Genomic DNA, 13,328 nt, shown 5'->3' on the forward strand with positions numbered 1-13,328 from the left:
TCCTTGCCAGGAGGAGAGTGCTGTTGCTTGTTGTTCAGTGCAAGGGTTACCATGGGGATAGAGAGGTTTCCCACTTCTTCCCCAGAGGTAGATGGCCATGTCTATCCCTTCTGCAAACAGAGGATCTTAGCCTGGGCCTCCGGGGTGGGGAGGGGAGTTGCCTACCACTCCCCTAGTGGTTTGAAGTTTTGACTTCTTATAAGAGAAGGTTCTGGAAATGGATGGGGTTGCCAATGAGGGCTCTCTCAGCTATCCTGCCTGCCTCAGTCTTTCTTTTGAGTACCTGGTAGAGATTATGGAAAAGAGCTTGGGAATATGAACCTCTCTTCTGTCTGGGGTTCCCATGGATTGTTAACTTCATGCCAACTCACACTTCACTTTTAAGAATTTGTTATAATGCTAGCTCTTTTCTTCTTACCCTGTTCCTCCAAAGAGGCTCTGGCAAGGGTGAAACAGTTCTTGTGTATTGTCTCTCTGTGGTAGGGCTTGTTATTCGTAGGAATTCAGATCTCCTGATTTGCCTTGTAACCTCCATACTCTGTTGGGCTCAAGGGAAGTTATGATTTTATAGATTGTCTGGTTCTCTCATTGTTGGGGTATATTCTCTTGTGGCTTTCTAACTCTCACTGTGGTTTTTAATTTGAATTTCTTTCTTTTTTTTTTTTAAGATTTTATTTATTTGAGAGAGAGAGAATGAGTGAGAGTGCACATGAGAGAGGGGAGGGTCAGAGGGAGAAGCAGACTCCCCGCTGAGCAGGGAGCCCGATGCGGGACTCGATCCCGGGACTCCAGGATCATGACCTGAGCCGAAGGCAGTCGCTTAACCAACTGAGCCACCCAGGCGTCCCTAATTTGAATTTCTTTCATGACTAATGAGTTTGAGCATTTTTTGGTGAGGGGGCGGAGCCAGCTAAAGCTTTATTTGGGAAAAGACACTTGAATTGACTTTTAGTTAGGGGCATGGGCAAGAGAGGATACCCAGGGCAGTAGACTACCCAGAAGGGTAGAATGAGGAGTGGGGCTGAGCCTTAGGTGGGTCTCCTATTCCCAATCACTCTCTTGCACATTCCCCCAAAGGCTGTATGGCAGCCACAGGAGAGAAGAGACTGGGAGGGACCGTAGTGGCTGTTTACTTGGACAGGACATCAGACGACTCAGACAGGAGCTTCCCATTGCGGGTCTCAATCTTCTTTACAACCATGGCCTTGGAGAAGCTGAGCAGCTGAAGGAGCTGGAGCCCCTGACAGAGCTGAAGCTGGACTGGAAGAAGCTAAGGCTGTAGCTGAGGCCAGGGCTCATAAGACTCCCATAAGACTGAGCTCAGTCCACCAGAGTAGCTGCTGGTGGTCTTGGTAGGGATACTCGTGTTCAGCATCCCAGATTCCAGCCAGCTTTCCTCACCCTCCAGCAGTGTGGTAGGTGGTGATCTTGATGTTCAGGGCCAGCATGATGTTCATGAGCTCCTGGTACTCATGCAGCTGCCACGCCATGTCCTAGTTGGCTTGCTGCAGGGCACCCTCCATTGGCGTTGGCATCCTTAATGGCCAGCTTCCTACACTGCTCTGCATCAGTGATGGCAGGCCCATCACTGGGAGAGCCCTTTGGCCTTTGACGGCCTAGATTTCGGCCTGGATTTGTCTGATGTTCTGGCTCATCCCGGAAGTGTCTATCTTTGTGCATGAGACAGGTTATTCCCGTGCTTCCCAGCCAGTATCTGCAGTTCCTTGTACTTGATCTGGTACATGGTCTCAGCATTGGCCTGCCTGTGGTTGGTGATCTCCTTGTACTGGGCCTTGAGCTTGGTGATGATGCCATCTGGTCCAGGGAGCACTGTTGTCCATGAAGAGGACCATGGAGGTGTCAGAGGTCTGTGACTGCAGCTCTTGGTTCTCTTCTTCATACAGTGGCCTTAAGGAGTTGCTCTTGTCAGTCAGCCCCTCCAGGTGGGACTCTAGCTCCTCCTTGTTCATGGAAGCTTCATCCACAGCCATTTTGACAAGGACAGTTTTGTCTTCCCATCTCTGCATGCTCTTTGATCTCTCTTTAATCTCTTGCTTGTTCTTATTCTTGAAGTCCTTCACCAGCCCCTGCATGTTGCCAAGCTCTGTCTCCAGCTTCAGCTTCTCCTGGGCCACTGTGTCCAGCTGCTGCCCGAAGTTGTTCACGTAGCTCTTGAACATGTTGTCCATGTTGCTCTGAGCCGTTTTCTGTCGTTGTAAGAGGCTCCACTTGGTCTCCACAATCTGGTTCTGCTGCTCTAAGTTCTATACCTTGTTGATAAAGGAGGTGAACTTGTTCTTGAGGGTCTTGATCTCTTTATCCTGGGTTTGCACGGCCTGGGTGTTGGGGTCCACTTCCAGCTTAATGGGGCAGAGGAGGCTCTGTTTCACTGAGAGCTGTGATGTTCCTCCTTCCCCTGGCCCTGATGTAGCCCCTGACCACACTCATGCTGGTGGCCAGGCCAACCCAGAAGCTGCTCCTGCTGCCCACCTGGGAGAAGGCTGAGCAACTGATGTGGGTGCCAGGCACGCTTGTGTACGAGCGGCTGCTGAAGGCCCAGGGACCAGAGGTGGGCACCTTGTAGGACTTCTGGGTCATCCTGATGGACGCAGTGGAGGCTGGAGTGGAGGCGAGTAGGCTGAACCAGACAGAAACTTGAGGCACTGAGAACCACCCCCTTGGTGTGGGACCTTGAGCACCTTTTAACATAACAACCATAACTTTCATTTACCTGCTCCATTGCCTTTGTCTGAAATGCCTTTTCCTTTTATTCTCTGCCTATTCCTTTAAGGGTCAGTTCAAGGGTCCATTTGTCCATGTAGCTGTCTCTTACCACTCTGTCTTCATCTACCACCCCTACCAAACCTTGCTGTCTCCTCTCCTCCATTTCCCCAGCATTTTGTACTATTTGACTTAGGCAACTGGGAACTGGGGAAAGATATCACTTTTTTCTGGTTTCCATTAATTTTCCTTATGATCAGCTAGGAGAAGCAGAGTAGGTGGATGAGAGATAGTATAAATACCCAGGGTGGATTTTTCCTGGGACTTGAAGAGAGGATTAGGGCACAGAGATGATTTCTTCCAGAACTGTTAAGGTTTCACCTCATTTCTCCAAAGGCAGAGCTTATAGTCTGGGAATTTGTAGGAGGGTCATCTCATAAATACCCTGAAGGCATACTCCTGGTTTGGTTTTTTGTTTTTTGTTTTTTTTTTTTTTGCCAGGCACTTTTCCTGGTTAATTGAGCCCAAAATGCTGAAAACAAACTTTCTCGGGGTTATCCTCATCCTGCTGGGTATCAGCTTTCCCTAAAACCAAAATTGCTGCTTAGTCTAGACCTGCACGTTTATCGTTCTATTTTAAGAGAAGCCCCAAATCCACAGCAGAACAGCAGAGGTGGCTGCTCTACATAAAACTGCCTTTCCCGGTGGCATGGACTTGTCTCCCTCGCAGCTGTGAGCCCTTTGTACATTTTCTGTCCCTGGCTCCTCCTGGGCAGACCTCAGCTGCTTTGTTACTGTCCAGGACAGCAGCACAGACAGAAATAGCACTTTCAAAGTGAGAAAAGAGAAAAATAGGATACGTCTCAGTCACAGCAGAGGAAGCCTGAATCCCGAGGGTGGTCACAAAAGACCACCTGTTAATTAAGCCATGACCAGACGTGCCTGGCTGGGTCTTCCTGTCTTTCTTTTCCTCTGACTCCATGGACTGCATTTTCCCTTTACATTTTGCTTCTCTGTCTGGATTTCCTGGGTGAGTTGGTAAAGCACTTTAGTTTTCTGTGATTCTCTCCCACAGTGACCTTAAGACAGTGGTGTGTTGGTAAACTTTTAACAACCAGCTTCCAGGAAGAGAAGCCTTGATTGGCAGTGTTTGCCCATTTCTGTAGTGTAAATACTTTCACCATAGCTGATTTTAAGCTACTAATGTGATAACCCTGAAAATGGAGTTGGGCAGAGATGTGTAAGAGCACACAATTATATAGTATCTCCACCATATGAGTGAAATAGATGTAAATAACCTCAAGATCATAGATCAGTGATTGGCAAATTACGCCCTGTAGGCCACATCTGACCCATGGCCTGCTATTGTGCAGCCCATGAGCTAAGATTGGTTTTTATCTTTTTAAAGCATTGTTAAAAAAACAACATATGACAGACTGTCTTTGACCCTCAATGCCTAAAATATTTAGTATTTGTCCCTTTGCAGAAAAAGTTTGCTGACCCCTGGCACAGATAACAGTAAAATGTAGTAAAGTAACTGGAAAGTGGTGAATTTGGGATATATTCACTGTTGGATTTTTTTTTTTTTTAAGATTTTATTTATTTATTTGACAGAAACACAGTGAGAGAGGGAACACAAGCAGGGGGAGTGGGAGAGGGAGAAGCAGGCTTCCCCTGGAGCAGGGAGCCCGATGAGGGGCTCGATCCCAGGACCCTGGGATCATGACCTGAGCTGAAGGCAGACGCTTAACGACTGAGCCACCCAGGCGCCCCATTCACTGTTGGATTTTAATATCATTATTTAATTGTTAATGTATATTATTTAATTTTTTAAATAATAGCCGTGTTTAACAACCAGCCACAAAGTTCCTCCAAATTTAATAGCTGGTTCTCATGATCCAGTAAGAGCTGACCACTGCCTCAAGGGTCATTGCTTCGGGGACCTCAAGTTTCTTTAATCCAATCTCTTCACCTTATAGGTGGGGAAACTGAGGCCCAAAGAGAATGATTTACTCAAGATCACTTGGCAAATTAGTGGCAGAGCCAAGTTTTCTGCCCCACCCCCCAACCCCGTTATGTTGTATTGGGTCATTTGATGCTAACAAATACCTATGGTCCCCCTTTTTTTTTTTATTTTTTAAAGATTTTATTTACCTATTAGAGAGACAGCGAGAGAAGGAACACAGGCAGGGGCAGTGGGAGAGGGAGAAGCAGGCTTCCCGCTGAGCAGGGAGCCCGATGTGGGACTCGATCCCAGGACCCCGGGATCATGACCCGAGCTGAAGGCAGCCACCCAACCGACTGAGCCACCCAGGTGCCCCCTACAGTCCCTTTTTTATTGCTTTTACCTCTTAACTCCCTGATTTCCTCTGAAGTCTGAGCTGGCACTTGGCCCCATATGGTGCGCCCCAGCACTGCAGAGCCTGGGCCAGCACATGGAAGAACCGGTACACGGACTTAACTGGGACCCTGTTCAGATTCACTGACTTACCGTTTTTGTGTTTACTTTGAGGATAAATATTCTTTTTCTCTCCTCCAGATTGTTGCTCCCCTGGGTATTTTCTCAACTCCTGACTTTTCACCCAGTCTTGGTTTCTTCCGACAGGATGGGGTGTTCTTGTACTAGCCTCCTTGACCATCACCTTCCCTTTGGGGTTTGCACTGGGCACTCTTCTGCTAAGTCTTTATTCTCAGCAGACTGGGACCCTGTTTATTGTGAGAGAACCTGATGTTTTCTGAGGAGCTGAGACACAGGTTGGGGAGGGAGCAGAGGAAGCTGGGCCTGAGAAAGAGGAAAATGCTGGGGGTGGGGGTGGCTGGGGCTGCATCTCCCCCCAACAGTGAGTTGAGTGAGGCGTTAGGATCCAGGCTGGAGAGAGGAGGGAGAGAAAAGCAAGGAGCAGAGACAAGCTCTGGGTTCGACAGCTTCCATAGTCCCACAAGGCTAGGCTAACCTCCTGTGCTTTAAGGGCATCAGTGATCTCTCTAGTAAGCTTATAATCAACTCCCACATACTTTGAGCTAGTCTAAGTGGATTCTTGCTCCTTGTGACCATTAAAACACTGGAAATCTCAGAATCTTTATGGACTGGGACTAGCTGAGGCCCTGAGGGCAGGTGACCCAGTGAATGAGCAGGCACCTTTCCATCGGAGTCCCCTCGTTGTCCAGAAGCTAGGGCAAGGTTCCAGTTGCTTTCTGCTGTTTTCTCTTCCTCTTTTGCCAGAGTGGTTGAATGCCAAATGGTTGTTATAGCACAATTAATGTAGTCACAGGCAGGGGCAACCATAGATATTGGCCTGATTTTGATATATTCTAAGGTTCCAAAGAGAAAGTGATAAATTATAAAAGATTTCCTATAAATATAGAAGTAGAAAAATCTTAGTTTGAAGAAAGTTTTCATTTTATGTTTACTTCTGTAAAGCAAAACTGAATCTATTTGAATCAGCAGATCGAACAGATAATTTGGGAAAGCACATACATCTGGCATTAGAAAATCAGGGATTTGGGGTGCCTAGGTGGCTCAATCAATTAAGCATCTGACTCTTGATTTTGGCTCAGGTCATGATCTCAGGGTCTTGAGACTGAGCCCTGCGTCGGGCTCCATGCTCAGTACAGAGCCTGCCTGAGATCCTCTCTCTCCCCCTCTGTCCTCAGTCACACTCACGTGTGCACTCTCTCTCTCTCTAAAAAAAAGAAAAAAATCAGGGTTATTAAAACCTATTTATTGTTAAGACATCATCATGGCACTAAAAAACACCTGTAAAGAAAAAAAAATGCTCAGAACTCTATTTCCCTGCAATAATACTTTCATTTTGTCTGATTTTCTGCCTGTCATTATTTACATAGATAAACTTTTACATAGTTGTGTGTAAAATGATATACATACACATTGAAAAGTTTCCATGTTTCTGTAATCTATGAAATTTTCATTTGTAACGGTCAAGTGATAGTGTTTCTAGTGGATTTATAACAGTTTGCTTAATTATTCTATAATTAGATATTTAGATTGCTTCCAAGTTTTGGTGTCATTTTTAATAATTCAGTGAACTTTTTAAAAAAGATTTCATTTATTTTAGAGAGTGAGCAAGTGGGGTGAGGGGCAGAAGGAGAGGAAGAGAGAGAATCTCAAGCAGACTCTATGTGGGGCTCCATCCCAGGCCCCTGCGATCATGGCCTGAGCTGAAATCAAGAGTCGGATGCTCAACTGACTGAGTCATCCAGGTGACCCAGTGAACATTTTTTATATTTGATTTCAAGATCAAAATGCAAAATTCCTTAGCAAAAATCCCCCGGAGTGGGATTACTCAGTGTTGAGGGAAGGCTGGTTCCAGAAGGAACACTGAATTTAGAGTCAGAGACCTGATTTTTGATCTATTACCTGTGTGATCTTGGGCAAATTACTTCATGTCCGTGACCTACAGTTTTCTCACCTGTAAACTTGACTTATGCTGTTTCATACCTCATAGGATTTTAATGAGCATTGATGAGATATCATAAGTATTAGCACATAGCATATTCAGATGAGTTAGTTGAAAGGGGATAGATGTTTTTATTCTTCTTGATCCATATCACCAAATTCTTTTTCAGAAGATAGAATCATCAGTGATATAAGAGTATATGCAACTTACCAGAATTGAATTTTATGATTTTAAAGGTCAAAGTAACAGGCAATATGATATTAACAGATACTTAGGGATATTCTGAAGTGTGCAAAAGAAATGCTTAGATACTAAAAAGTAAAAAAAAAAAAAAATTTTACAACAGTAGGCAAAGCACAGCATGGTATGAAATGACTGAAATAAGAGGAAGGATCAAAGAGACCAGGGTGGGGAGGGGCTGTGGCAGAGGAAGTCAGTACTTTTCTGATGCATCTCTAACCTTTGTCAGGTCAGCTTATGGGTGGGCCCCATTCAATATTTCCCTTTCCTTCTAGATGGGCAGTGCACAGTTCTCTCCCAGGGCCCTGGCAGATGCTCCCCAACTCAGTTCTTCCCTGCCCTCCACCCTTAGTTGAGCAGATGTAGTGCAGGGAGGGAACAATGCCCACATTGTAAGCCCAGCTGTCACAAACGGCTCCCTGCTTCCCTCCCCACCACAGAGGCTGCCCCCATGCTGCCAGAGCCTTCAGCCCACTCCTCTGCCCACTCAGGCTCAGCCCTGCCAGACCCCAGGGGCAAACAATGCCTGCTTGTGCTGAGGCACTGGTTTCCTTCTTGCAAGGAAACCGACCTCCCTTTGCAGAATAGCCTTTGGCCCATCTCTGACTTAGGAAGGTGGGGTTCTCTCTCTAAAGTCCTTGGCACTGGAAGAAGGGACATTCACTTCAGTTTCAAGGGATCTGGTGGAAGTGACTTGGGTCTATTCAATCAGAACAACTATGGTGAGCCTCATGCTTCAGAACTGTTCTTCTGGAAAAGTCCATAGTCTCTACAGCAGTGGTCCTTATTGAGCACCCATACTGTGGGCTGAAGAAAACATCTCTGCATCAGGCAGTTGATTTAAAATCCAGTATAAATACTTCCTGATATAGGAGAAGGATTTCTTCTACTTTCATGGTACTTGCTCTTCTATAAAGCTCGTTCTCTTCTATTTTCTTTGAGGGAGGCAGGAATATAAACAGGGAAACTGAGGCCCAGGGATGGAGAGTAGTTAATAAGTTTGGAACTGGGACTTCGGAATCTAGGTCATCAGTCTCCTGGGCAAAATTGTGTTCTTTTTACCACACTACACTGAGCTTAGGAAAAAGCATGGAGAGCGCAGGAAATGAGCAACTCCAGGGATGTAGAAGAGGGTCTCGGGGGTAAGCCCGGAGGGGCTCCACAAACAGTAGAACTACCCTGGGTGGAGCTTGTGGAGTCGAAGCTACACAGGACTCAGATTTCTTCTGAGTTAGGTTTGCGCCAGAGTGTCTTTATGGTTTTCTGCAGTAGTCTCTGTCCCCAGGGTTCTTTGGCTTCTAGTAGGACTGAGAGGATTGCTCTGAGCTGAGCATTAGCAAGAAGCCGTGGACTGAGGAGAGCTGCTCAAAACTGGATTGTAACTGCTGGCGGATCTCAGATCATTCTGATTAGAGATTGATTGTCTCTGTTTTTCCCTTCCTATGGACCCTCAGTGTTTCTCCCTTCTCATCTGGGGTGATCGTTTTAAAAAGAAACTCCCCCTATTCAGTAGTTTTCCATGGCTCCCCGTCCCCTCAGGAAAAGTACAATCAATCCCTGCAGGATGACATACAAGGTCTTTTTTTTTTTTTTTTAATTTTCCACAAAATATAGTTTATTGCAGTTGTTTTTGTTTCAGGATCCAATCAAAGATTATATATTACGTATGGTTGTCATCTTTCTAGTTTCCTTTAATTTAGACTACCAAATGGATAAAGAAGATGTGGTCCTTATGTACACAATGGAATATTACTCAGCCATCTGAAAGGATGAATACCCACCATTTGCATCGACATGGATGGGACTGGAGGAGATTATGCTAAGTGAAATAAGTCAAACTGAGAAAGACAATTACCACATGGTTTCATTTATTTGTAGAACATAAAGAATAGCATGGAGGACATTAGAACAAGGTCTTCCTGGGCCTGTGTTGGACCCTAGCCCCTGGCCCTCCTCCCCACTGCTTTCCTCTGACTCCCACCCTGACCCTTTATACAGAACTTTATCAAGTTTCCTAAATGGAGTATGCTGCTTTATGCTTCCGTGCTTTTCTTCACGCTGTGTCGTCTGCCTGGAATGCCTTTCTACCTTATTCCCCTGCAAAGCTTGCATGCATTCTTTAAGACCCAGCTCAGACAAATCTTTCTTCCTCAGTAGAGGGTCCACTAATCCCACTTCTGGTCTTTCTGCCACCACTGCCCCTATTATAGCACCGAGTACTCTGGTCATGTCTCTCTCTCCCTCTAGACTGAGAGCTCTTGGAGGACAAGGATCAGGCCTAATTCATTTCGGTGTCCTTGGCACCAAGCAGGGGTCAGAAGGCTTGTTGAGTGACTGGTCAAGGGGTTTTCTCTGGACTTCTGGCACAAATTGCCTCTACTGGGCTCCAGTCCATGGCCACACGGTAGCTCGAGTATTCTTTTAAAAACATAGATGGCGCCATATTGCTCATCTGCTTAAAATTCCTCAGTGGTCTCTGTTGCATTCTGGGTAAAATCTTTATGACGGTGGCCCCTGGCTCACGCTCATCTCACTGTGCATGTCACTAGAGCTACCCCGGGTGCTCTCAGTTCCTGGACCATTTCTTCCTACTTTTAGAACTTCACAGTACTGTTTCTTCAATCCAGAGTGCCCCTTCAGTTTGACATGCCCAAGCCAGCCTGGCTCTTTGTCAGCCCCCCTAGCCTGTGAGACGGCCGACCTCGGGTTCTGGGGCAGGAACTCTCTGTGCCCTGTGATTGCCTGTCACTAGTAAGGCTTACCTGGTGTGCCCAGGAGCTGGGGTGGTCACCACCCTCTAAAAGAGTGAGAAGAAGAGAAACAAAGTGGTCTGGGCCCTTGAGGAGGCACAGCAGAGGAAAGAAAAGGAAAAAAGGTAGGAATCAGTCAGTCCGACTCTTATCAGATCTAAGTCCAAATTCTGGCTCCATACGCATTAGTGGTGGGATTTTGGACAAGTCACTTAGTCTCTCTAACCTTAGTTTTCTTACCTGTAAAATCGAGTTAATAATGGTTCTTGCCTCACAGTGTTGGAGTGTGTAGTGAAGTGTAGCACAATGCCTGCTGCGTTAAGTCCCCAACTTTATTTATAATTAATATATTAGAAACACTGTGGATAAATATATAAGCATTTATTCAAAATCACTTCAGAATCTCTCTTTCCCCCTCTTCTTCCTTTCTCTCTCTCCTCTCACTTCCTCTGTCCTTCTCTTTTATGTTTTCCCTTCCCTTCCCTTCCCTTCCATATATTATGTTAGGTGCCTATTGTGGTAAGAATGTGTGTTTTGTTTTCTTTTCTTGCCCACATCCCTGGGTGAGCTTTGAATTTGTCTATATGACTTAGCCTCAAATGGCAGACCCAGCAAATCTGAGGAGGTCAGGGGTGGTGGGGGGTGGCTAAAAAGGTTCTGGGGATGAAAAGGTCTCAGCTGGGCCTGCCTCCCCTGATCTTCCACTCCACCCATGGCCCAGCAGGAAGTCTCCACTTGTGATATGAAAATGCCCTTTCAACAGCACCAGTGTGGAAGCTCAGATGTTTGTAACAGTTGCTTAATTCCAGGAACAGAGATATATTTTGCCAGGTTGTGATCCCACCGGGCTTCTGAGCAGTCTGAACTTGGAATGAAATCCAAACCACGAAGTTTTAAGCTCTTGAAACTGAAGATAAAAAAGGGTGGGGTGGAGTGATATCCAGGTTCAAAGAAAAAAGCTTCACGAGGATCCTGGATGGAGTTGATCTAAAATATAATCATCCAAAAATAATAATCTGAAGGTTTCCTTTAGTAGAATCAGAGACCTATTGGTAAAACTTCCTTTATAACAGATGCACAAAAAGGTAGTGTGGGGGAATGGTTCTCCTTTCCAGAGCATTCAATCAGGAGTTGTTTTGTGATGTCACCTGCTAAGAGAAAATGTTTTTCTTTTTTGACTAGGGAAGATCATCTATGGCAAATGGATTTATAAGTTTGAATCCCAGTTATATTGCTTAACATTTTAAAGGTGTAATTCACAATTATCCTGTTCCAAGGCGGAGAGGGCTTAAAATGAGTGAGACCAAAGACTATTAGCATAGCTCAAAGCAGATTGGCAGTTCATAAACAAACTGGGATTATGAAGGGTAGTTACTCTGATGTGATATTTCCTACTCCTTCTTCAGGATGCAGGTCAGATTTTAGCTACTCTGTAAAATGTTCCTATTCCTTTTCCCCTCAGCCTGTGTCCGCCCACTTCCCCTGGCCTATTTCCCTCCTTACTCCTACCAGCTGCCTCCTGCCTCAAGTTTGTGGCCCTCCACTAGACCTGCTGGTCACACCCCCTGCCTCAGTCTGCTGTCGTCAGGAACCCCCTCACAAAGCCTGAGATCTCTGGGAAAAGGGTGTGGGGTGGGGGAGTGGTAGGTAGTCCAAGGTGATGGGTGTTTCTCCATTCAATCCCACTCTGAGTTGGAGGGGGGTCTTAGTCTACCTGCCTGCTTATGGGGAGGAATAAGAGATATGGTCCCTGCACCAGTCCCTGGGGGGGGATTGCTGGCTAGCATAGGAGTCTGGAAGCTCTAGAAGGAAGAACTGTACATGCAGAGCCTGTCTCAGGGATCAGACTTGGCTTAGCCAGCTTTACCAGTCCTGTAGTAGAGAAGGAGAGGTTGCAGGAGACAGTTCTGCTGGCCTGAGTTGACTTAGACCGTGGGTGTGGTGAGGCCTGGGACCTTAAGGAAGGGTACCTGGGTGAAGAGAGGTCTCAGCAAGGTGAGATGCATGAGGTTATGTTGGGTTTTTTTGTCTTTTTCATTTTAATTTATTGTGTTTTCTGATTTCAAACTTTTTTTATATAAGTATAGTTGACGCACAATGTTGCGTTAGTGTTGGGTATAGAACATAGTGATTCCACATCTCTATATGTTATGCTATGAGCATCACAAGTGTAGCTACCATCTGTCACCGTACAATGCTGTTATAATATCGATGATATTCCCTAGGCTGGGCCTTTCATCCCCGTGACTTATTCAGTCCATAACCGGAAGCCTGTATCTCCCACTCCCTGTCACCCGTTTTGCCCATCCCTCCACCCTCCTTCCCTCTGGCAACCATCAGCTTGTTCTCTGTATTTATAGGTCTGATTCTGCTTTTTGTTTATTTGTTTTATTTTTAGATTCCACATGTGAGTGAAATCACATGGTATTTGTCCTTCTCAGTCTGACTTACTCCACTTAGCATAATATTTGTGAGTTTATGGTTTAAGTTCTGTCATGGCTGCCCCGGAAGTTGGGCCCATGAACCTAACTTGATCAGACTAGAAGAAGCTTCCAGTAGGAAACTAAAACCCTAGAGCTTCATGGGGTGGCAGGCTTAGTATGAGGCAATAGAGGGAGAAGCTTACACCTCTGAGGCTGGACCCTTCCTGCTTTCTGGCTCTGGATTCAAGAACCATCCATGGTTAATTCCAACACAGGCCCATCGGTGAAGTCCTCAGCTCTCTCCTCCAGGAAGCCTAAAGTCTGGCCTGGACTGAGAAGGAGAGGAATGCACACTCTCTGGGCTAGGAGATGTGCCTTTAAGAAAGGACTCCAGTGTGAGGCTTTTATGGTAGTACCCAAAATGGTGGTTTTAAAACAAGTTTGCATTTTACTTAACAGTACCCTTCTAAAAGCGGAGCCTAAACTCCTTTTGAATATGGGCTGTCCTTTAGACTCACTTCTAATTAATGGGATGTGCCAGAGGGGATGGTACATGACTTCTGAGGCTAGGTTTGAAAAAGCGATACAACTTCTTGGAACCCAAACCACCATGTTGTAGGGAGGCCCAGGCCGCGAGGAGAAGCTCTGTGTGGGTATTGGAGCTGACACAACCAACTAAAGTCTCAGCTAACAGGCATCTTCCATTGCCAGACATTAAATGAGAGAGCCTTCAGATATAATGAGATGAGCCCCCAGCTGTTGGCCCTGCCCAGCTG

General features: G+C 45.9%; 1 pseudogene; it reads right to left on the reverse strand.

Annotated features, from left to right (window-relative positions):
* Window positions 1-966: 966 nt before the first annotated feature.
* Window positions 967-2,718, reverse strand: LOC118018139 (annotated as a pseudogene).
* Window positions 2,719-13,328: the final 10,610 nt, after the last annotated feature.

Source organism: Mirounga leonina, unplaced genomic scaffold, assembly GCF_011800145.1.
Source record: "Mirounga leonina isolate KUSES-001 unplaced genomic scaffold, KU_Mleo_1.0 Mir_170, whole genome shotgun sequence".
NCBI lineage: Eukaryota > Metazoa > Chordata > Mammalia > Carnivora > Phocidae > Mirounga > Mirounga leonina.